We start from the raw sequence: 23,588 nt of genomic DNA, 5'->3' as shown, positions 1-23,588 counted from the left end.
TTTGGACATCACCAAACTTTGACAACTTTTCACAAGCCATGATTTTTACTTGAAAAAACATACCAGGACTGACAAAAAATTTATGTTTCTCAAATACCAAGTGAGAGACTGTCCAGTCACCTTTCAATGGGTTGATTCATTCTACCCAATTCCAAGCATAAAACATTTTCCACGCACACAGCTTCCAAATGCACCTGTATTACACTGTATTTTCTGCTCCAAATCTATACCAATGCCAGTCATTAATCCAGCAATAGTTTCTATCCAAAACACAGGGGCATCCTCTCGTCTGTCTTCTTAGGAATTACAGCTGATCACTGTGCTAACCCTATCACTTGGAATGTTTTGCAAGCCCAGCTTATTTTCCCAATAAAAGATTCTCTTTTAGTAGTAGTTGTAATAACTGACTATTCAGTTAAAAAAAAAAAAAAAAAAAAAGGCAAGAAGAATAATGATCGCACACATTATTCTGTTCCCAATGAAAGAAGTATTTGTGTACAACTTCTGTACATCTGTACTCTTTAGCTTATCAGTAGAATTGGACACAAAGTCATTTGAAGTTTAAAAGTCAGAGGGTGCTTCTTTAACAACTGATACTTTTCTCTAAGAAAACACTTGAGTTTGAACAGTTATGTTCTTTCATTCCTTTAAAAAATAAAAAACTGAATTCTGTTTTAAAGCTCCTAAGGAAGAGCACCACAAGCCCTGAAGAAATCAGATTAGGAAGACCAGCTTGACATGCTGGGAATTATCAAGCAAACTTTATCAGATGTCCAGCCCTTGGGTACTGCTTGAAACTGTGCCAGGACATTCTGTAACACTAGGTAAAAGCATGTATGTGACCTAAACAGAGAAAAACAGCTTAATCTGTTGACCGTGCCAATGCTAGACATTACCTTTTGACAGAAAGGGAAAAGGAATGCTCAGATTTAATAAGGAACAGATGTCATTTTCTCTCTAGTAGGAGACTGGCATCAGGGAAACGTTTGAAAAATTGTTAAATCAGCTGTTGTGGCAGCTGAACATCCTTGAGTGTAGCCAATGTGATCTAAGCCTTCACAATGTGATTTGAAAATCCCACAAAGCAACCTGGACTGGAAATTGCAGTGAGGGTAAAAGCATAGCTTCTAGGTCTTTAAGTACCAGGTAGAGATTGTTCTTTACAGTTGCTTGCTGCAGAGGAGGAGTTGGAAAAGTGGGGACTGTGAAAGGAAGCCCTGTCAATCAAATTTTACAATTAGTTTTTCAATGGTTTATTTTCACTCCAAAGCAATGCAATTCACCTCAGCAGGAAAAGTGCCTGAAAACCTTCAGAAATGTCAAAGACCACTTCAGTACTAGAAAGGTAGGTAACATGCCATGTGTGTGCCATTAGGCTGGCAGTCAGCGCTGCACCAATACAAGGTGAATGATGATACGGATGTTGCTTTTTTATCCCACTCCCTTTTTTTATTTTCCCAGCAGTAGAGCCCCAAAAGAGCCATTAGTGAGAAATACAGGTGGAGTAAAGACAGCTGGAATGATACACTATCAATGGATTGAAAAATAAAACTACTGATTTTATAGACATGCTTAGATTTCTGAGTAGCAAATTGCATCTTTGTAATGCCTTTAATTTCAAGTGCTCTTCTGACTGTACACAGAAGAATCAGGATACCCTCAGCTAAAGTGCAGCCAGCTCTCAGGTCACTGACAGTAACTCTTACAGAGCTTCCAAACCTCACTGAGCAGGGCTGTAGACCTTCAGTACAAGGACCAAAAAACCCATTGTGTATAATATTCACTGGGTATAATCTTGTGTGGGAAGCAAAGAAAAATATGGTAATTATGGTGCAGGAGGGGGAATATAGATAAAATAGAGTGTAATCCTGAAACTTGTAATTTACCCAGGATACAATATTTTACATATTATGTTCAGTAGGCTTAGGAAGAAGAGCACTGCAATTGTCAGGCGTTAGTGGAGCCCAGGAGGTCCTCATTTACTCTACAAGACTAAAAGTCCTGGACAAGCTTTGATTCCTCAACATTCTGCAACAGTTGCCACATGTGAAACCCTGAAAAGGCAATTTCTGAGAAAACAAGTGGTGAAAAAACCTAGTGATGTATAGAGCTGAACGTGAAACCCGAGGGACATTTATTCCCTTTATATCCTGCTTTGTCTAATGATATATATGCATAGACTGGGATCCACTAGGTTGCTGCTGAAAAGGATTTACAACATCCATTTGAACAGCAATATCACAGGATAATTGTTGTTCCATTGGATTTTGGTTGAATATTTACCTGTACTTTGGAACCACAGGCTGAGCAGGAGCTTTCACAGATGTATGAGTTCTCAGCAATTCTTATAACTAGCCAGAATTCCAGTGTGTGACACGAGGGTTAAGATTTCTCTTTCCAACCTCCCCTAAAGGCTGGGAAAAATCTTCCTGGTTGTCTCCTCAGCTTCTCTGCTGCACTCTCTCCAAGCAGCATTTACACTTGTCAGAAAGCTGTGCTATTACTACGCTCTCGAATTTTATCTTGCATAGCCAAAATGCTATGTTAGGCCTATCTGCAAATTTCAGCCCAGTGCACTGCAGCATGTTCATAAAACAGAATTTCATACACACAAAGCCAACATTAATATGCAGCAGTTGAAAATGGATAATCTCGGTACACTGAATGCCAATGCTGTAAAACTGTGAGATACACTAAACTTGGATATACTGTCCCATTAAATACAAAACTAATGTTACTTTAGTGGTGAAACAGAGCATCAGAATCACCAGAACTGTGTTCCCAGTGTTACAGTGGGAATAATTACAGGGTATTGAATACATTATAGAGGGAATTTGACAATGTGAAGCAATGATGTAACAAGGGAAGTGTTTCCATACCGTTTCTGCTCTTAAGTCCTTTGGGTAACAGTGACAGAAAAAATAAAGAGGGTAAGAGACAGAGAAAGAACACTAAACTCTTTCTAATCACCTTAAGTGTACATTAGAGAATCTGACTGCAGCATTAGTGAAATTACACAGCATAGCTCAGATCAGAGGGACTGGATTTAATATACAGAAGCCTTTCACAGGCTGCACTGAGGATAATATGGTAAGGAACATTGGGCTGGAAATTTGCAGGTTGAAAAAACACACACTGTACAGTTTCATTAAAAGTTTGAGAGCAGCTGATATTCTCAAGCTGCAGCAGCAAGACACAAACTAACACAGTCTTAAGCTGGTAGCAATTACACAACAGTTTAAATACAATACATGACTGGCCAGGAGAGGAATTACCATATTTACAGACACTCTGGGCAGCCTATCTTAGAGACACCAGGACTAGTTTGGGTTGTAAGTTATTGGAAAACCCAAAGATGACCTTCGACAAAACCAGCCTAGAAAGAACAAAGCAGAAATCGCTCAAAGCAGAATAACTGAACATGAAACAATGCTGACTTACATTGTAGTCCCAAGGCCCAGACAATTGGCAACCAGCAGCTGCATGTCAAAAAACAAGAAACATCTGGGAAGGCAGATGCCATACAAGAAAATGTTTGTTTGTGAGTAAGACGGGGACTGTGCAGTGGGGGAAGAGCGTGTGGGTGTGTAACAGACAAATGCTGTAGCTTACATCCACACAAAGGTGTGGGTTAGGCAGAAATTCTGCTATCCAGAACACTGCACCATGACAGAGCTTAAACTAGGGAAAGAGAAGGTGTACCATAGGAATTGGAATTAACTAGGTCAGTGCCAAAGCTATCAACCCAGGAAATGTCCATGTGACCAGCAAGAGGTCAACAGATCAAGTCTGGCAAGGAGCATCCCCATACTTACTATCACATCTCTCCATAACTTTCACCTCTTTCCACAATTATCAATATGAAGAGAAGCACTGGATTTTTCACTGCACAGATGAGAGAAGAGACACACAAAAGGGTACAGCACAAAGGTAAATATGTGGAGAGAGGTGCAGAATGATGGGCAACAGATAGGAGCAGAACATCAGTAGAAGGAGAATTTTGTAGGGAAAAGGAGGAATTACAAAGACAAGTGTTCAAAGGATCTGGAGCTTGTCACACAAGTAGAAAGAGTAGAAACACACAAAGAGCTGAGGAGGCAGCATTCATCTGTAATAAAAGAGCAGGCAATGAGGCACATAGCAGAGACACAAAGAGAAAAGAGGGACTGGAATAGGAAGAAGTGTTTGCACACTTTTTCTGGAGGGTGAAGAGGGTTCACGAGCATTCATGAAGGTCTGCAGCAAATGATGGAATGCAGACAGAACCTCTCCCTCCAGTCCTTTGGTCCACATCAATTGACTTCTAAGACATGCTATAAGGCTGTGCTGTAGTTTCAGGTTAAGGCTGTGAAATGAGGAGAGCTGTTCATTAAGATGGAGCAGTATTTTATACCGTGTGGTAGGCTGTTGGTCTGCTGTGATGCACTGTGTGGTGTTTGCATTTACAGGAGTGCCAATAGCATAGAGAGACGCTTTATTAAACAAACTGTGGAAATCTTAAAAGTCAAAGGTACATGAATGTGCCAACACAAGGGAAACACTACCAGTGTTTTTTTTAAGAGCAGGAAAAAGCCCATTCACACAGATCAAATGTGGTTAAGGAAAATAAAGCTAAACTAGGCCAAGATTAAGATTGATACACTGCCTATTTAAGCAATTGCAAAAGAAATGCTGAGCTTCATTCTCAAAGGGCAGTGCTCACACCCTGAGCACTCATCAGAACTGGAACCCTGTATTTTATCCCCAGCTGAAAGAAGCCATTGATACAATCCGTGTCTGTAACTCTCATCTGCCTGCCTGTATCTCACCCTTGGCCAAGACCACAGCCCATCCAGCACACAGGCAGTGAAGCTAATATCTCTTTTTTTCTGTCAATAAAACCAGTGGTAAGCTTCACTCTGCCAGAGTACTCAGAGCTAATATGGACATCCTCAGTCCTCCAAAGCAGGTTATGGGTAACTGGCATGGCCAGAGGTAAAGCTGGCAAAAGAACAGCTGCTGAATAGTTAGGAACATAAAGACATACAGGCTGATTATTTGAAAAAGGGCTGTCAAGTAACCCTTCTCAGAAAGGGTTAAAGATCCAGGAAGAGGGAGGTGCACCTCTGTCCTTTTGACCACAGAGAGGTCTCTGCTGAGAGGATGAGGACTGCAGCCAGAGCTCTGTGTCTTTCCTCAGCTCTCTTTGTTTTAAGCTCCAGAACAGTTCATACATAATAAAGGCTCTCAAATAGGCAGCACTGCTACTTGAGAAAGGAAATTACTTCTGCCTACTATCCTCCAGAATCCCTTTCTACACAGCTTGGGGAAGGGTCATGGGCTTGCACAGTCATCCACTATCTCCCAGAGAACAAAAATGCCCCGAGCAACTGAGGCTGGTGAGAGCACAGACAGGCTGGGAAGATCAGAGAGCGTAATCTCAAAAAGTAACAGGGAGGACAGATAATGCATCAACTTAACCAGGTGTTGTCAAATCAAATCAGAAACGCTGCTGCTACCCAGCTGTGAGTTAATGTAGGTCAAGACACTCCATTCCTCTCTTCTATATACTCTACCACATTTGCTATGTACATAAATGCAAAACAAACAGCACTCTAAAAACAGGATGAAAAGCCAAAAAGACTATTCAGATTGTGCCATGAGCAGGTAAACCAGCAGGAAAGCAACAGCTCTCAGATTTGAGAGATGAGGTATATTCATATTGCTTATTTGTTCTATTTTCAGGGTACAATTTAATTGCTCTTAGTTGACAGGTTAGAGAGCAGTGCCACAGGGTGTAATGTATTCACAATAAATATAGATATATGACCAAAGCAAAGCTTTTCAGTGGAATTTACAGAGGTGATAAAAAGGGTCATACCAGAAATGCAGTGACCAAATCAAATTACAAGGCCTCTTGATAGATCATGCACTCAGGTACATATAAATTAACTCACTCTGTAACAAGCCTTTTTTAAAACCAGCACAAGCCAAAAGCAGCAGGAGAAGCTTAGCTGCAGTTGTGTTACACAGTTACCAGTTAAAAGGCCTAATTAAAAAAAATATTAATTCTAATTTTTACCTAAAGGTAGAAAATATTGTGGCACCAATTGAGGCCCAGTGAAGGAAAATGGTGCATAAAAGAAAGATGCATGGGGAGCTGTTTTTAATAAGGAAAATTTTAAAAATACAACCTCCTGCCTCTCACCTGCAGTGGACTCATCATGAAATGACATCTAAGCTTTTTGTTTGCCCAAGTTAAGGACATATTTGCTCCTTTCCTCATTTCCTCACCATTGTGTGATTCGAGAAAATGGAGGAGGAAGAACTGCAAGTGCTACAAGTTAGAGCAGAAACTGAGCAGGGCTATAAGAACTTCTGCTACTGTGTAAATCATCATTGCAAGCATCAGGTTATTCTGCTTAAAACCACCTTAATACAGGAACTCTTAAAATACTGGTATTTGGTAAGTCACATGTTCAGCACTTCAGTGTTACTGAACCTTTTTCCTCTAGAGGCTTCCCTTTCCCCTGAGTCACAGCAGCAGCTTCTCTCTGGTGGCAATAACCCCATTCAGGCAGAGTTTGAGAAGCTGCAGCCCAGCCCTGAGCTATGGCCCTTCAGCTGAGACTCTGTGACCGGGTATGTGAAGCAACCCGTTCTAACTCAGAGCAAAGGAAAACACTTCTACTTAAATCATCTCAAATTATTTAAGGCCACCTTGCTGTGATTTGCACTGGAAGAACCCGGACATGCTTATGATTCCCTTTATGAGGAGAGCAGCAGTTCCCAGCTGTGGCTGTGATCTGCCCCAGTGTGTATTTTCACATGATTTCACTTTTTCAGAAAAGGATGTGAATCTTCCTCAGCTGTAACACAGAAAGATTGGGACAACTGGCTTCTCTTCAGGCAAGCTCAAGGGCAGTATCTCAGCTGAAATTACTCCACCTGGACCCTGTTGTGGTATGATACTAAGATCAGTGTGGATAATGATGGACTGCAGGGAGGTTCTAGCATCACTAAATGTATGAAAATCTGTCAGTTTTTACTCCTGGACAGTAATTTCACCAATATCTCATGAAGTGTGGTGGGAAACAAACAGGTTTTCCTGACAAATTAATTGCTGAAAGGGAAAACAGCCCAGATGAGCTTAAAATAGTCAGACTGGAAGCAGAAGCATTTCAATGATGAAGAAGACAAGGGAAGTATTCTAACACTATATATGTAAAGAAACTCTAAAAAACTTTAAACAGAAAAATAAGGAGCCTCTCAGCTGTTTTTTGCAAAATACAAAAATATTAGTGTTTGCTTACAAAGCACAAAACAGAATTTAAATGATGCACATAGCATAAAAAGAATAAAATAAGTTCAGTAACCAGAGTCAGGCAGGGGGTTTGAAGTACTCTGTAAACAGCAGGAATAACCCAAATAGATTTAACTGAGCTATTACCGCATAAAACAACTTACATCTTAGCATCCTATTTTCCAGTTAAACCAATTACACAAAAATCCATTTTTGATGGTTAACAGGAGATGGTAAAAATATTCTATAATGGGACACAAAAGCTACATTCTGAAGTTAAAAAATACACCCACACTACATAATTTTGTAACTTATTTTCAAGTAAATATCCCATGAATTTGAAATGCATAGCCTGGGATGGAAGTTGACAGGTACCATCAAATGATGAGGTACTAAAACTTTTAATTTTGAATTTTAATCACATTTTCTACCCTAAACATCAAACAGATTTTATACCTAAAATACCATGTAAAAATGACACTCTTCCCTGCGAGATTTATTACTTCAGAGCACAAACACAAAATCTGATCCTGCAAATGCTCCCACACGAGTAACCTCTGATACAGGTTGGGTCTCAAATGACTTACTGGCATGAATCCAGTGACCAGTGAGTCAAAGGTGGTAAACACTGGCACTACCACAACTCACACCACTCTGAGTTGGAGTGTTTATCTCAATTTCTGCAGAATTAGACCTACAAACATGGGTCCATAACACAGATGCTATTCACTGCTGAAGACTGACAGTGTTGAATTCCCTGTTCACAGCGACAGCAGCAGACAGCCCTCAGTCAGAACCAGAGCCCTAATGAAGAGCCTTTCCCACGTGCAGAGCATTTAATCCCATATATGAGTACAGCAACTTTTTAGTATAAAATGTGGCAAAGGGAAGTAACTCCCCCAGTACAGTATGATGGACACGACTAAGGGAGATATATGAAACTACCTTGCAGCAGGAAATAAGAGGGAAGGACAAATCTTGCCCGACAGATTCATATTCTGTCAGTAAGCATGGTTTCAGAAAGGCTCACAAAAACAAGTCATCAGAAAACAGACTTAAACTGGAAACAAGATATTAGAATGAGCAAAAATTGAATAACCCTTTTGAAGTCTAGAAAATCTTTGAAATTATTTCAAACAGCATCATGAGAACAGGTTCATTGGGGGTATGGAGTGGGAAGCAGAGGACAAAATCAGCCTTGGTTTTACTGATACTGCAATTCATCCCAAAATGAAAAGATCTGGAATGTGCACCTCCTCACCACAGTGGCCACTGACAGCCACGACCAACGGCAATACTGGAACTGGTTCACTCTGTCTCCACTCCCACATGTATAAACCTTTCAATATTTCAGTGTATCTCACCATTACAAATGTCTCAGTTAGAAGAAACAAAGGCTGTTTTAATAGAAGGAGTTCCTTAGAGTGCAAGGCCAAGGTGCCTTGAACTCCTGATTCCTGCTGTGCATTACACTGCTCAGGACACAGGGCTCTGCTCACCTGACCTTCCTGTGACCATTGTTTTCTCCTCATGTACGTAGGAAACAATTTTATAATGACTGTGCTCACAAAACCCCCAAAATGGTGCTTCAGCTGTAAAAGAGATGCTTGTAAAGATTTGTTTCTCAGAGTTTAGCAACAGGTCCACTTGATGGAGACCTTTGTGATGAACCTCAACAGGAAGAGACTCACAGCCTTTGCCTTTGCCTTGCTGCCCCTGGCACTGCAGAGTTTTAATGCAATGTGTCTCTTTCCACACATTTCTCAGCACCAGCACTCCCAGGCACGATGCAGAGAAGTGTAACAGTAACGTTGAACAGTAACGTTGCAGATGACAATCCAATTCCAATTTCAAGCCTCACAGGGTGCTATTACAAACAGCAGGGAAAAATTACAGAAGGTACTTTGGCACCTTTAACTTTTAATAGTCATTTTAATCAGATGATCTTGACATAATTTTCCTGCCTGTTTGGTAATCTTATTTGGAAAACAGAATGAACACAAGATCATTTTGCAACATACAATAACATTTATTTTTTCCAGTACCTGTTTTTCTGAGATTCCTTCCAGGGGAATCTTATCATAAATCAGTATACTCTGAATTGCTGAAACTGACTGTGTTGGCAGCTGGTGCTGATAGCTACAAATGTGAGCCACAGAACTGTAAATTAGAATATAGAGCATCAATGGATTTCTTTAGGCAGAGACTTTTCAATAGCATTAAAGGAGTGACTATATTTATGGCTCAAGTGGTACCTTGAGTTCTTTTCCAGCTTAACTTGTAAAGTCAGTTTAGTGGCAATAAAATTTCGGCAATTTTTTCCCCTAAAATTTATGTTTACAAAAACAAAAGAAGGAAACAAACAAAAAAAATCTGTCATTTCTTCCTGGTGCCTCTTTTTAGGGAAGCAAAAAACCAGAATAATCAAACCAAAACCCTCTTAAAAGCCCAGATCAGGGGTTTGGCCACAGAGGCTAGGATTTTTATGAAGATTAACATGACATCTTTGAGTCTGTGTCCCTTAGCACTTCATCATAAAGATGATGAAGCTATAAAGAAAACTTCTGTGTACAGCTTTACCAATAAAAATACTTAGAATAAGTAACAGAGCTTTTGATGAAGTTGCAGTGCAAAATTCCAAGGATGATTTGACATCCCACACATTTATCTCTCTGCCTTCTGGAGATATTGATGGGCCAAATGGTATGTTTTATATTTACCAATATTTTTGCCATGACAGCAGGACCTCAGAACCAGGTTTCCATGGCGTTTGTGTTTTTATAAGCCCTAGAGAATTTTTTTTCTAGATATGAAGCTATTGAGAAAAACTTAATTAGAATTAATATCCTTTCTGTGGATACTAAAATTAACTCTCACACATTAGAAGTCAGAGGGAAAATCAGGCCAGATATTTAGATCATACAAAACTGGGAAACAAACAAACAAACAAACAAACAAGAAGATGAAAACAATTATTAAAACTGGCAGATCAGAAATAGGGGGGGAAAGGTTTCTCTGTAACAAAATTTAAATGTTACATTTCAGTCTAAAACTTAAAAAAAATTAAGAAGTGCTAACTTTGAAGGAGATGGTTTGAAAGAAATCTTATTCTGAAAATGGAAAGTATTTTATTTTAGAAACTGACAAAACTAAATGTTTTAAAGTATTTTGTTTTTACATGCCAAAATTGAAACATTTACTAATTGCTGTTTGTGCCAAATGAAGCTCTGCTCCACTACATCTGTTTCAGGTAACCCAATTGTTTCTATATTCACATCAATCAAAATGTGTGCTAAGAGTCTGCATTACAGCAGAACTCCCTGCTATGATTGCACAGAGAATGAGCTGGGATGTGTCATTATACAGCACAGTAATTCCAACTAATCCTCCCCAAAAACCTTAAAAAAACCAGCAAGAAAAAAAAAAGAGTCAATTATACTTTCTCACTGAAAACAATTTCCTGTCATTACATTCACTGACATTAGTAATTTTTTAAAAAAATTGTATATTTTGAAGCTTGAAACACAGATGGAATTTGTGAACACTAGAGTAACTATTCTAATACAGATAAGGATTCCTCTACTTCTATACTGATAGAAGTGTGAGTCAAGATTGCTGTATTTATCCTCTACGTCCATTTAATGCAACTCAGGTGCTTCCTCGGGAACTCAGGCTTCCTAGGCTATCCTATTCTTTGGAATGGACTTCTGGCATTGCCCCATGGAAAAGCACACATGCAACTCTGAGTCCAATCTGCCAACCAGGGCAGCTGGAGCTCAAGTCAAACAGATCAATATTTGTTAGATGCCTTTGCTGTGTGCCTGGACTTGATCATGTCAGACCTCTGTGTAAATTCTGAATGCAGGAACCAGTACAATTGTTTTCACAAGATCAGAGGCATCTAGAATGTAGCAATATGTGTATCCTTGCTTTTCAAGTCATTGCTCCATCTGCATGAAGGATAGTAAACCTAGTGGTAAGAAATTTTTTATAAATTAATATTTGGGAATTTGGAGATAACAAATATTAGAAATGCTATGTTACTTTCAGAACACTAAAATTTAAGGAAAAAAATTATCACATATCAATAAGAGTTCTTTAAACTAAAAAAACCCGCTAATATAAATGAGGCTCGCCTGAGACTTAAAGATTCAGAGGTGATATTTAAATTGTGATTTCACCTCATTTCTCAATTTCTAACAGTAAAAATTTTCCCTTTATTCAAGCTATGTGATCATTTTGGTCTATATCTGCCCCAGAGCTCTTGCTGCCTTTTTTATTAGTATTATTATTATTATAATTCAATTAAAAAATGAAAGTGATCGTAATTAGAGTCTGCGGGAAGCAAGCAAATCCAAGACAAGGTCAAAGAAATGTTTTGCTGTCCCAGGAGCACCACGAGAAATGAAGTGGTGAGAATTCTGAACCACTGCCCTGTTCTCTCTGAGACTGTTTAGAAATGATAAAGATTTCTTAGTCAATCACATACAGAAATCACACCAGCGAATCCATCAGTGACAAAGCCCTTAATTATGTCACACCCGATTCACGCTACTACACATTTAGCCCCTGTTTTTGTGATTTGGAAAAGAAAGAAAGAAAGATGGATCAAATTATAGATATAATGCAAAAATATAATCAAAAGATGCTGAAGTTGTGCTAAAAGGCTGTCCTTTGAGAACTGAAGTGTATAACTTTGTAATTAGACTTTGGATAAGAGGACTATCATGTCTTAGTCTATTGTTGTTCTTATCAGTGGTCTCTGGAGACTGTGGACAACATCCAGTAATGACTGCAGAATTTGATCATGTTTCTAAATTAATTGTGCTGTGGCCTGTTGGGAGTATGCAGTCATATCCAGTGGAGAGGAAGGGAATAATATTGTATCGTGCCAAATAACCCCAAATAGTCATTGTACTCAGCCTAGGCTGTGATCTAAATCAGTTCAATTTACATAACCAAGTTGAACATATTAATTTACATAATCAGGTCTGAGTACAGAAAAGGTATGGAACTGCAGCACTAACATACATTTTTCATTCAGGATTTGCAGTCTGTTAGTGGTATTCAAATGACCTGAAGTTTTAAAAATTTCTATACAGTGTTAACATGGCAAAGAAAGGGATTTACATGGTTGAATAAGGTGGAGTTGGGAGAAGATTAAAGAGAAGCAAACATTACAATTTTTATTTTTTAAAATTCCTACTTGCCTGTCAGCACCTAATGAACAGGCACCTCAATATCTGTGACAACTCCAAACAGGATTCTTACAAGAAACCAACCTGCTGTGGAAACCCCAAAGAAAACCCACAAACATACTGCAATACTTTAAGTAAAAAAATAGGAAAGGACTCTAGAGATGTTGCAGTATTGAGCCACCCAAATGCTTATACCCATCAAAGCTTCACAGATTTCTAACTGAAGAACCAACTGTTTCTTTCAGAAAGTGAGAAAGCCGTAGATTGGTATTTAGCAGAATGTGTCCTTTAGCACTGTTCAAGATACTGGAACCTCATCATCTAAAAAAACACCCTAAAATCACATCAATATTCAGGCCACTAGAGCTGAGTGCCCCTGGTTGCAGGTGGTGGCAGTGAGACAGGAGTGGCTCAGATTCAAGGGCTGTTCTGCCTGAGGAGATGGATGGAGTGAGCACGAACTGGGGGTTCTTACCCCCACGAAACTCTGGCACAGCTGACATCGACCTGCTGGGTTTGGACATTGCCCTCAACACTGATCTGTGCATTCACTTGCAATCCCTGTAATTCTTGGGTTAGGACACTTCTCCCTGTGCTCACTAACTCAGCCTCAGACAAAGGCCAGCACAGAAGTGTCACAATTCCCTTCATCCTGTGCACAGACTGCAGTTCTTATCCCATTTTTGTGCTGCAGACACTTTACCTGGGCTCCCTACTTCTCACCAAGGACTGAAAGAGCTCAACAGATAAACTCATTTATTCCAAGTAGTACTTCAGAGAAGCTCTGAAATTCTTCTTTGGCAGCCGTGCCTCCTCTTGCCAAGCATGAACCCATGGTAGAGCAGCTGCTTGGGCATTTGTGCATCACCTGTCTGTGCCACATATCCAGCCCAGGGCATCTGAGCCCTCACAATCAGCACTCACTATGCAATGTCACTGCATTTCTGGGCTCCTTCTCATCTTACCTGCAGGGCACCCCAGGAGATGGTAAAAATTGATTACACTTCAAGTAATTTCTGGAAAATACGTGGCTGTTTAAAATGTGAGTGCTTCCATTCTGCAGTTTTTTCATTAGTGTTAAAAAACAAAACAAAACAAAACACCAACCAACCAAAAAAACCCAAACAAAACCAAAACAACAACAACAACAAAACCAAACCAACCAAACGAAAAAACCCAAAACAAAACAAAAAAACCCACAACAGCAACAACAACAAAACCCACAAAACAAATCAAGAAAACCCCAATCCAGACCAAAACAAAAACAAAACAAAACAAAAACCCAAAAAAACAACAACAACCAAAAAAAAAAACCCAAAAAAACAAAAAAAAAACCAAAAAAACCCAAAAAAACCCAAAAAACAACAAAAAAAAACAAACAAAAAAACCAACCAAAAAAACAACCAACCAAACCCGGAAACAAAGTAAAAAAGAAATTTGCAGCCCCACAAATAAAAACTGATTCACTTACAGAGTTTCTAACATTTCCATTCTGGCACTGCCTTTGAAAGCCGGTTTGAAACAACCCCTGCCTACCAAATTGCAGAGGAATTATTCTCAATTACAGCCCTCCATCTGTTAAAAAGTATAGTCACTGATCAGTGCTGACCTCTCCTGTGACAGGTCAAACAGATGAAAAATTCTGACAGCTGCTCTGTTTTGAAGCTCCAGGGAGAAGCAGACAGAGAAAAAAGGAGAGAAATAAGGTTCCTTTGCTCAATTTTATTTCAGTCTTTTTGTGAAAGTAAAACCACATTTACTTTCTCTCTAGTGAATAAATTGCACATGGCAATGCAATTTTCTTTAAAGTCATTAGCTTAATGTTTTAATTTTGGTATCATTTGCAGAAATCTTCACCCAATCAATCACTTCAGCTTTTGTTTCCTAGTTCTGGACAGTTCTGCTGAGCAGCACAACTTTGCTCCCTGCTCTGTTCCAGCACCTATATAACTAGGTTGCATATAAATCTGATAGGATTCAGCAAAATCACACTGCTGAGAGAGACCTATATCTGGGGACACCTTGCCAAGCTACAGAGAAATCACTGAAAACACTCTTTCAAAGCAGATTTGGGTTAATTAAAGTTAACTGCATGAAGAGAGTCTCCTTTAAAAACTGTGTGACATTTACCTGTGACTACTCCCTCCAAGAGAAGGGTTTATGTGAAGGGAAGAGGCACTGACCTAATGAAAGGTAAACACAAATCAGTCTAATTTAAGAGTGACTTAGCAAAGTCTATATACATCCACAAGGTAGAGCTGTTAATTAGGAGTGGGAACTACTTATATGGCTGGGCTGCCACTTCTAAGGATTTTAGAAAGATTAAAAGGACTGAAGAAAGAAGTATCCCCTCAGGAGCACTTCCAACCCACATTTAGGTCAGCTCATGACTGATCCTTCAGCTATACCAGATGTGTTTTATTAGAGAATGCCGTCTTCTGCCCCCAAAAGAAATGCAGTTATTGAAGCTCATTGGAAAGAGCAAAACTCGGCTGGTGCAGCCTGAACAGGCCAAAGGAAACAGGAAAGCAACATTTTCAATGACTGTGAAAGTCTTACAGAAAATGCTGATATTCCTGTTCATCTGCTACTCTGCTAATTCCTTGCACAACTAAAATAAATGGCAAAAGGAAATCTAGAGCTATTAAATAATTTCTTCTTGAGATCATTGTCTAAACAGGAGAAAAAATAAAAACAAGCAGAGAACCTATAACTTCACAATTTCAATATATATAAAATGTGGGGGGTTTTAATTAAAACAAAAGCAAAAAAACCAGCCAAACTATCTGATATGACACCACATTTTCATTCCAGGTTAACCAGAGCTGTCCCTTCAAGTTATACTAAATTATTTCCAGGTTGGGATGCATTTTTGACGACGGAAATTGCTTAATTAAATCAGACTGATTTAAGAAGAAAATGTTATTCTGGAACAAAAATTCAAATGATTTATTTTTAACACATCAAATCTAAGGAATATTTTCCTACAGCTGTGCATGCTAACTATAGAAACATTTTTTTCACTGACCATTTTAAGCAGCAGATAAGTTCTTTGTAGGAAAAAAAAAGAAAACACAAATTCACTTGCCTCTGTATCTTTGCTTAAAGTGGCCTAAAACTATTTGGTTGTTGCTTTTGTCTCTCAACTAATTGTGGGACAAACTTTGGGTTTTGTTACTCACAGCTCAAGACACAAGCAACCTGGTGGGACAATTCCACCCCCCGAAGCTGGTCCTCAAGGGCTCTTTCTGCCTTATTCTCATATACTCATTACTCTCTTACACTTGCATGAATTTTCTCCATTTCTTGACTCACTTTTATTGTTCTTTTCTGCAGTGTTATTGTTTTTCAATGTCCTGTGAGCACCAGAGCTGAGCATGGTATCCTAGCACTAACCTCCTGATGTGGTGAGAAAGGGAAAGGCTTTGGAGAAGACCATTTCATCAGCTCCACTGAGAGCAAAGACTGCTTCAAATTCATCAAAACAAAAGGTGCTGTGGTTATACAAACTGCTGTTTTCCCCCTGCAATTAACAGGTTAATATTTTCAAACTGAATTCTAGATATCAATTCCCCAGAAAACTGATCAAAAAAATAATAAGCCCATTTCAGTTGAAGTGAAATGCACATGTAGGGACAGGAGAGATCCCATGGCAGGTCTCCAACGCAGCAGTACCAGGTGAAGCCCAGGGAAGCCTTGGTGATTGGGTAGGTGATTGTTCTCCCATCGCCCTGAAATATTACAGATGCAGGATCTCACTGCAAGACAGGTGGGGGCTGAGGAGCCAATCTGAGGACCAACAAAAAATTGGACCTGAAGACTTGTTATTTTTCATTCCTATGGTGATTTGTATAATCTCAGGAGTGGGGAACTTGCCACAGTAGATGATTTTCAGTTACATTTTGACCACAACTCCTTACAGATTTTATTGTTGAAGCCTGAAAGATTGATTTTTTCCCAGGTCTTACATATTACTTGGCACTGCTAAAAGATTTCCACCTCTTTCCCTAGAAAGGATGAGTAAAGCAACTATCGCTTCACAGCCCACCTTCAGCTGCTGAGATGCTGTCCTGACTAAGGCTAGCAGAACATGACCTGCATTTCACTCAGTCCCTGACAATAAAAGAAAATAATTACCTTGATCATAATTGCAATTCTAATAATCTGACAAGAGACATAGCTCAAAATACACTCTGGAGAGCTTTATCAATTAAAGTCACCTCAGTTACTATTGCAACTCATACAAGGTCTGCAGCACTTTTCAGCTTTGCTATCTTGGGTGGTGATAAATACACTTTTATGACTTTCCAGATGTTAGTGTACAAAGTCTCTTTCATTATTCATGCTTCATAAACCCATATGAAGAGCTGGGCACAGATCAAGCACATGGGAAACCTAATTCCAACTATCTCACCATATTTTAGATGTAATTTAGCAACAGCATGCTCAGTGCCCTTATTTGTGAAGGTTATCAGCCTTAGAAAAATATAAAGCCTCTGCTGGTCCTTTTACAGAAGTTTTTCACTACTGAAGCTTGAAACACATCATGATAGCATAAGTCGCACAAACAGCAAGGGATACAACAAAGCCTGATTTAACTGACAATCTCTGCTTTGAAGGTAAAACTTCCCAAGGAGCTTAGATCCAGAAGTTGACCCAAAGGCTCATCTAACAACACTTTGTGTTGTTAAACATGAAGGAGTCAAAGACTTAAAGAGTCCAGGAAGAATCATGCAACCATGGTTTCAGTTCTCTTTTTTTTAAACATGATTTTTAGAGGTTTATTTTGCATTTTAGGAGACTGAGGATCTTAGTTTAAACCAGTTCTTAGCCACCTGTTTGACCACATTACACCACGACCCTTCAAAATGAAAAACCAGACTTTTGGTAGTCAACTAAGAAATGCTGCCAAAACATCTATTTTATATTGATATTGGCAAAGATGAAAATACTTCATCTATGTTCACATTTTACGTGTTAGTAGCATGGTCTCCTTTCTGCAGATTTCTAGGTTCCAGCCTCTGGGATTAGAAATCCCCAAACCAGGAGTGAGCAACAAGCAGAACAGCAGAAGAAACTTCAGATTCAAATGAGTCTCCCTCCCTTTAAAAAGTCTCAGTGAAAAGCAATATCCCCAATTCCTCTGATTCTTCCCTCATGAGTGACACGTGAAGGCAGAGGGACACAAATAATAGTCACAAGTAACACAGGGCATACAAACTGCTCAGTGAAGCAAGGGACATTCTCAGAGAGCCAGAGACCTCTGAAGACAAGGACTACACCAAACCTGACAAGATGCCCAGGGTGAGGTTTACGTGTTTGTTTTCTCACTCTGGAAGATGCTGCAAAGCAAACCAAAGGGCACAAGACTTTTGGGAAACCCAGAAAGCAGAGCTCTAGTGGCAGAATATTCTTTCTTGGTTGATGAATGATGGAGGCAACAGGAATTCCTCCATCTTAATTCATAATATCCCTTTCCCTCTGTGCAGAAATAAAGCATGCAGGGAGTATTCTGCCATAAGCAGTAGAAAATGAACCAAAATCCTAAACCGTATGTATTTGTATGTAGGTGGCTGCTACCTTTTTTAATCATAGTGTTTCTTTGCCAAGAGATCATTTACAACATATGTATCAAATCAACACTTTCACAGAGCCAACTGTGAAGGAAAAAAAAAGATTTTTTTTTTTCTCATTCCTTTAAGGACACAACCAGAATAAAATAACTGCAACCCTTTTCCAACACTTAGCAGCCTTCCAACCCTCTCCTCATCCACAGATTGGGCAGTCCAGCTCACAGAAGAGTGCCCCTCCCAGCTTCCTAGACCCAAAAACTCAGAGGAGCAAATCTGCAGTGACAGCCAGTGTGATATTTGGCTTGATGACCGTACAAAGGTGAATTTGTGGTTCTGTCCTCCCTCTGTTGCTGACAAAGCCCCTATCCCAGGCAAGAGAAATTGGAATCAGGGCTCTCTGGGACACACCATCATGCTCTGGACACTCTGGGAAAGCATAACAAGGTCCCCACAGGGAGGGCTGGATTTGCACCAACAAAACAAAAATTCAGAGTTACACGAAAGAGCTCACTTTGCCTTTTAAAGTAAACCAAGGTAAATCAGCTTTAATTCACTCCAGACATCCTTCCCATACTCACCCTTCCTCACAATACTCAGTTGCAGTAACACTGAACTATCTTCTGACCACTTCACTTTAAACAACAATTCCTTGGAAGTGATGTGCATAGAGCCAAAAGTGACAAAAACTTTAGATGATTTCAAGAGGGTTTGTTATTCTGAAAAGCTCCAAGCTCCACTTAAGATAAACAGGAATTTCACAACTGATTCACTGAAACTAGGACCAAAACAAAAGTGTAAGGAACTCTTGAGAAAGCATGAAGTGACTGTACATCCACATTTGTCATTCTATAAATTCAGTTCTGTTTGTAGGAAATCGTGCCTGCCTTTCCTGATGATGGATATCGCAAATGTATCATTTGCCTCAGAGGCAAAGCAGAAGTTAAAAATGCATTAATTCATGCAAACTGAGATCTGGGATATATCTGTTTTGTTTTGTTCTATTATTAAAATAAGAATGTTTAAACAAGATGAAAATTTGGTATGAAACATAATCCTTAAAAATCCTAGGGTCCACTACAATGCTTGGACAAAATTCAAATACATTTTATCCAAAGTATGGCAACAGCTTCCATCAAAAAATTATATGTTCAGTCACAAATGGTTATTGTAAAATCTTTATTAACCTAAGTGCATATAAAAATTGTGAATTCTTAATACAAAGCATTATTTGACTTTTAAATTTCATTTTAAGCTTGCCCTGTTCACTTGGAATGTGATTACAGAGTAAATTAAAAAGTAATCACATGTGAATTACATTTCCTCATGAATGTAATGACTTCAGGAGACTGATTAATGTTAAGCAGTGCCTGTCCTACCTCATGCATACCTTCCCAGGTGAGATGTGCAAGATAGCTGTCATGAGTTGATTTAATTTCCTTTCTCTGGTAGTCCAGTGAGAAATGTTGAACAGAAACCAATTCAGAGCGTTCATTAGATCTGTATATGTTCACTTCTTTTGTCCACCCAAGCACCATCTGCAAAATGCTATCAGTGTCAGCTTATGACTGTGAGCAAGACCCCAGAGACTTCGCTCATCCTGTACACTGCATTCGAGCCAGGAAAACTCTTTACATTCAGACAGAACAACTCAGCTGCTGCACAGAGCAAGAGATACATATGTGTCAGCATATTAAAGCCTGATGAAAAAGAATACGTTGTCAATAAACTAGGAAATAGGCCTGTCTAGGAAAAGACACACACAAATATATATAAACCTCTCTAAAAACCTGCACATAACTCAAAACACGCCTAAAACATTTTATTTAAAAATTATTTTTAAATGAATGTACGTATTACATTAAAAATCATTAAATTTGAAGGAATAATTTATTATCTAAGAGCAAAATAAGTGGCACAAAATTCTGTCTCTAACTCAATAGCCACGCAATGTTTCAGTTCAAAATTTGTTTCCCAAGATTTTTTTAATTTAAATAAGAAGCAGAAAGGATATTAGCCTCAGTGTGTTTGCATCAGTTCACTTTACATCTCATCTTTTCCAGGGAAAGACTCATATCCCTCTTTCATTCTTGACTTTACTAATAAACAGGAATCCACTTAATATCACAGCTCAAGTGAGTCACAAGAAATGAACCCGAATTTCTGCACAGGTTTGTATGTTTCTACAGATGGTTTCAATTCAGATAATCATATTTCTGGACCCTTTTGTAAGAAAACATTCCACAAGTTACAGAGAACCAGCAGGATGTTTAATGTATATGAGAAGAGGTAAATGCAGAACGTGTCTGAAGCCAGGAAAGCAAAAAGCATCCAAAGGAACCAACCATGACTGGTCTCAAAGGGTGATACTGATGTTTTTCCAGTCTTAGATACCTTGATGGGCAATAATGAAAGTGAGATGAATATAGGGACACCAGCATTTACAAAATAAATCTCTCACTTAGTTTTCACCCAAACAGAAAAAAAATTAAATTAAAAAAGACCCAGCAACGATTTTAGCTGTATTAATTCTGCAGCTTAATTCAGCCTTGTAAATACTAAAGACAAAAGAATAGTCTAATTGTTCCAGAGCTAGTTCATCTCTGCTGGCAAGAGGACTGTTCTGAATTCTAAGTGTGCTTTTAAGTGGCAGCATGAGAATAAATTCCAGTATATTAACAAGGCTTTTTTGCAATTACATATTCTTATGTACATATATTCATTTTCATCACCTTATGTTGTCTCTTCCCATTATTTCTGTATCCTCAGGAGTAAGACTTTGTTTCTCACTGTTTTTCTCCCCATCCCAAGCCTGCTCCATCTCCTCTTAGCAGTGCTCCTAACACAACACAGCCCAATGCTTCTTCTTCCTTTGCCATCCTGGTTTGATCCCAGGTTGAGCCACCCTCTCACAGCCTCCTTTTTGGCTGGCCTGGCTGCAATACATTCTCTTCCACCATCCAGCCATGTCCAAACAGCTCACATTTTAGACATATTAGATAAAAATTGCTCCATTTAAAACACCATCTCTATTCTAATGCAGCAACAAAAAAAAACCCTCTGCAAACTGGACTATCTCCTGGTAAGAATAAAAATCCCTGCAAGTAATAACTTTTTTTAACCTATTTGTGAAAGTTCAAAATATCTAAACATCTTCCTAAAAAGAAAAGGTCACCTGTAGTAAGGGACAACATCACTATGTGACTATTAATGCAACTCTGTTTTCAAAGGGAAGCCTTTGCATGTTGTGCAAGGTCATGCTCCTTTTTCAGCCCATGGGGTTATTGCTTTAAACTTTCCTCTTGACACCCAGCACTCCAGTTTCCCTTCATGAGAAGGGCACCCAATCACCAGACACCATTTTTCATAAAGCATATGATGGTGCTCTCCTCCTAACTGCTTCTTTTTATTTCTTTGGACATTAGGATCTCAAGAGACTATTCATAAAGACAGTGAGAGACACTACTGCCCCAACTATCATTCTGTTTCTTAAATAATATAACTGGAAATTAATTGGCATTAATTCACTTGTTCAGAGTTGTACAGAAGATGTTGTTTGCAAACAGCAGCCACGGTTGACTGATTACAGATAGGCAATTAATTTGGAAAAAGGATATTGTAAAATAAGAATCCAGTCTCATCTCAGTAGGTGTCACTGCAGTCAGAAGAACATGTCAGAAAAAGAATGCTAAATATTTAGATGGCACTGGCATCACCTGTCCTGCTCAAAGGAAATATTTATTCTATTTACCTGGCCTCTTCCAGTTTCATACATATCTTTAATCACAAATATTCAATTCAGAGCTTCAGGTAGTTGTTTGCTGTAATAAAGATTCAGAGGGCAAGCACAGTACTTCTCTGCCCAGAATGAGCCTCCTGCAGCACACACTGCTTGTAATGACTATAGCCATTGAGACATTTTTCTGCAAAATGTGTTTCCTGAATTATAAATGAAAATAAAATGAAACATCTAGCTTGACACAGGTTACTTCAGTATGCACCTACCGCCATTTTTCAGGGCAGGATGTTTTCACAAGCAATGCAGTGAAGGGGACAGAATGTTAGTGTGGATGTCTGGGTGCCTGAGTCTATCTGAGCTCTGCCATTCATTTGCCATCTTCTCCAAATGACATCTTACCTCCGTGCCCTGTTCTCCTGCCATATTTGCTTCTTATACTTACTTAGCTTTCAGTCTTTTCTAAATCACTTCTTTTGTGTTTGTGCAGCCTGCAATTTGGTGGAGTTCCAGCTTTGATTTAGACCAGAGAGCGCAGTCACAGCTCTGATGGAGGGGTGATGCTGTGCCACATGGTCCCACACGGACTCTGCCCCTCAGCAGCCAGCAAACTGGACACTGCCCACTTCAGACAGCATGGCTTGGGCCAGTCCTGTTTCTTACTGACCTATTGTTTGTCCTTCCTCACAGATTATATGATGTTCATAAAGCAAAACAAAAACCTTGATAAGCTCAGCATTTCTCTGCTATCAGCACCTAATCCACAAAATATAAAACTACCAGGATTTTAATATTAACTGATGTGGCATGGCTGTGAGATGGATATGGCAGCTGAGGGCAGTGCCCATATGCATTTTTACAGCCATATAATACATTTTTTCTGTTACAAGTTATGTACTGCATAACTAATAGCATAATCAGCCACTGAAATGTGCCACTTAAGAAATCATAAGGCAGCCTGAGGAAAGCTTTTAGAATAGAAAACCTAAAATTTTATCAAGTGTTCTACTAACTGTTTCCCATTCAGTTTTGAAAGGGACCAAAGCAGAGACAGAATTTTAGAACACATATTTACAAGGGACACATTTCTGAAGTCATCTCCTCTCAAATAAGGCAGTAGCACAAGGAAAGGGGGAAAAAGAAACCAGCCCACATCAGGGTGTCATCACATTTCTGAGTTACCAGAAACCACAAGCATTTCTAATACATAAATTTTCTTCGCCTTACTTGATATTACCGGCTTCCTACTGAAGATCTGTCCAGCTTCCAGCACCATCCACTGCAGAAAGTTCCTCATGCCCAACAAAAACACAGATCAGTGTCCTGGTTTGAGACAAATTTGGAGGAACGTCCAAAATGAACGTCCTCTGATAGAAGGCAGGTTTCAGCTGCCCCTCCCCCACCAGGTTCAGAAAGAATTTTCCTCGGAGGAAAGTGAAAGGGAAAAAAACCTATTTATTTAACAGACACAATGCACAATGGGAAAAGAGTAATGCTAAATAATAAAACCTCTCACTGTGGAAAGAACCTGGTAAATTTTCAGAGTAGTTTCTGTGGGTGTGGTCTGTCTCTTCCCCTCTTTGGGGCTGGGTCAGCGTGGGCCCCCCTCCAGGCCAATGGTGTAGGGTCTCCTGGTGTGTTCTGAACAGTTCCAGAAGAGAAGAAGAGGAAGCCAAAGTCCCAGGGGAAAAAAAAAAAGTAACTCCCCATCTCTCTCTGGAGAAACAGAGCTGAAAGTCAGCTGAAAAGCAGCAAAGGGTGCTTCCTCCACTCTTGCTGCCACAGAAGCACGCAGAGGAGTA

At 39.3% G+C, this 23,588-nt stretch overlaps 1 protein-coding gene across 6 annotated transcripts in view; it reads right to left on the bottom strand.

Moving 5' to 3' along the window:
• Window positions 1-23,588, bottom strand: part of FHIT (fragile histidine triad diadenosine triphosphatase) — a 584,721-nt gene that overhangs the window by 226,993 nt on the left and 334,140 nt on the right. The window lies entirely within an intron of this gene.

Source organism: Corvus hawaiiensis, chromosome 11 (assembly GCF_020740725.1).
Source record: "Corvus hawaiiensis isolate bCorHaw1 chromosome 11, bCorHaw1.pri.cur, whole genome shotgun sequence".
NCBI lineage: Eukaryota > Metazoa > Chordata > Aves > Passeriformes > Corvidae > Corvus > Corvus hawaiiensis.
Note: the sequence above shows the minus strand (reverse complement) of the source record. Positions and strands in the feature narration are given on the sequence as shown.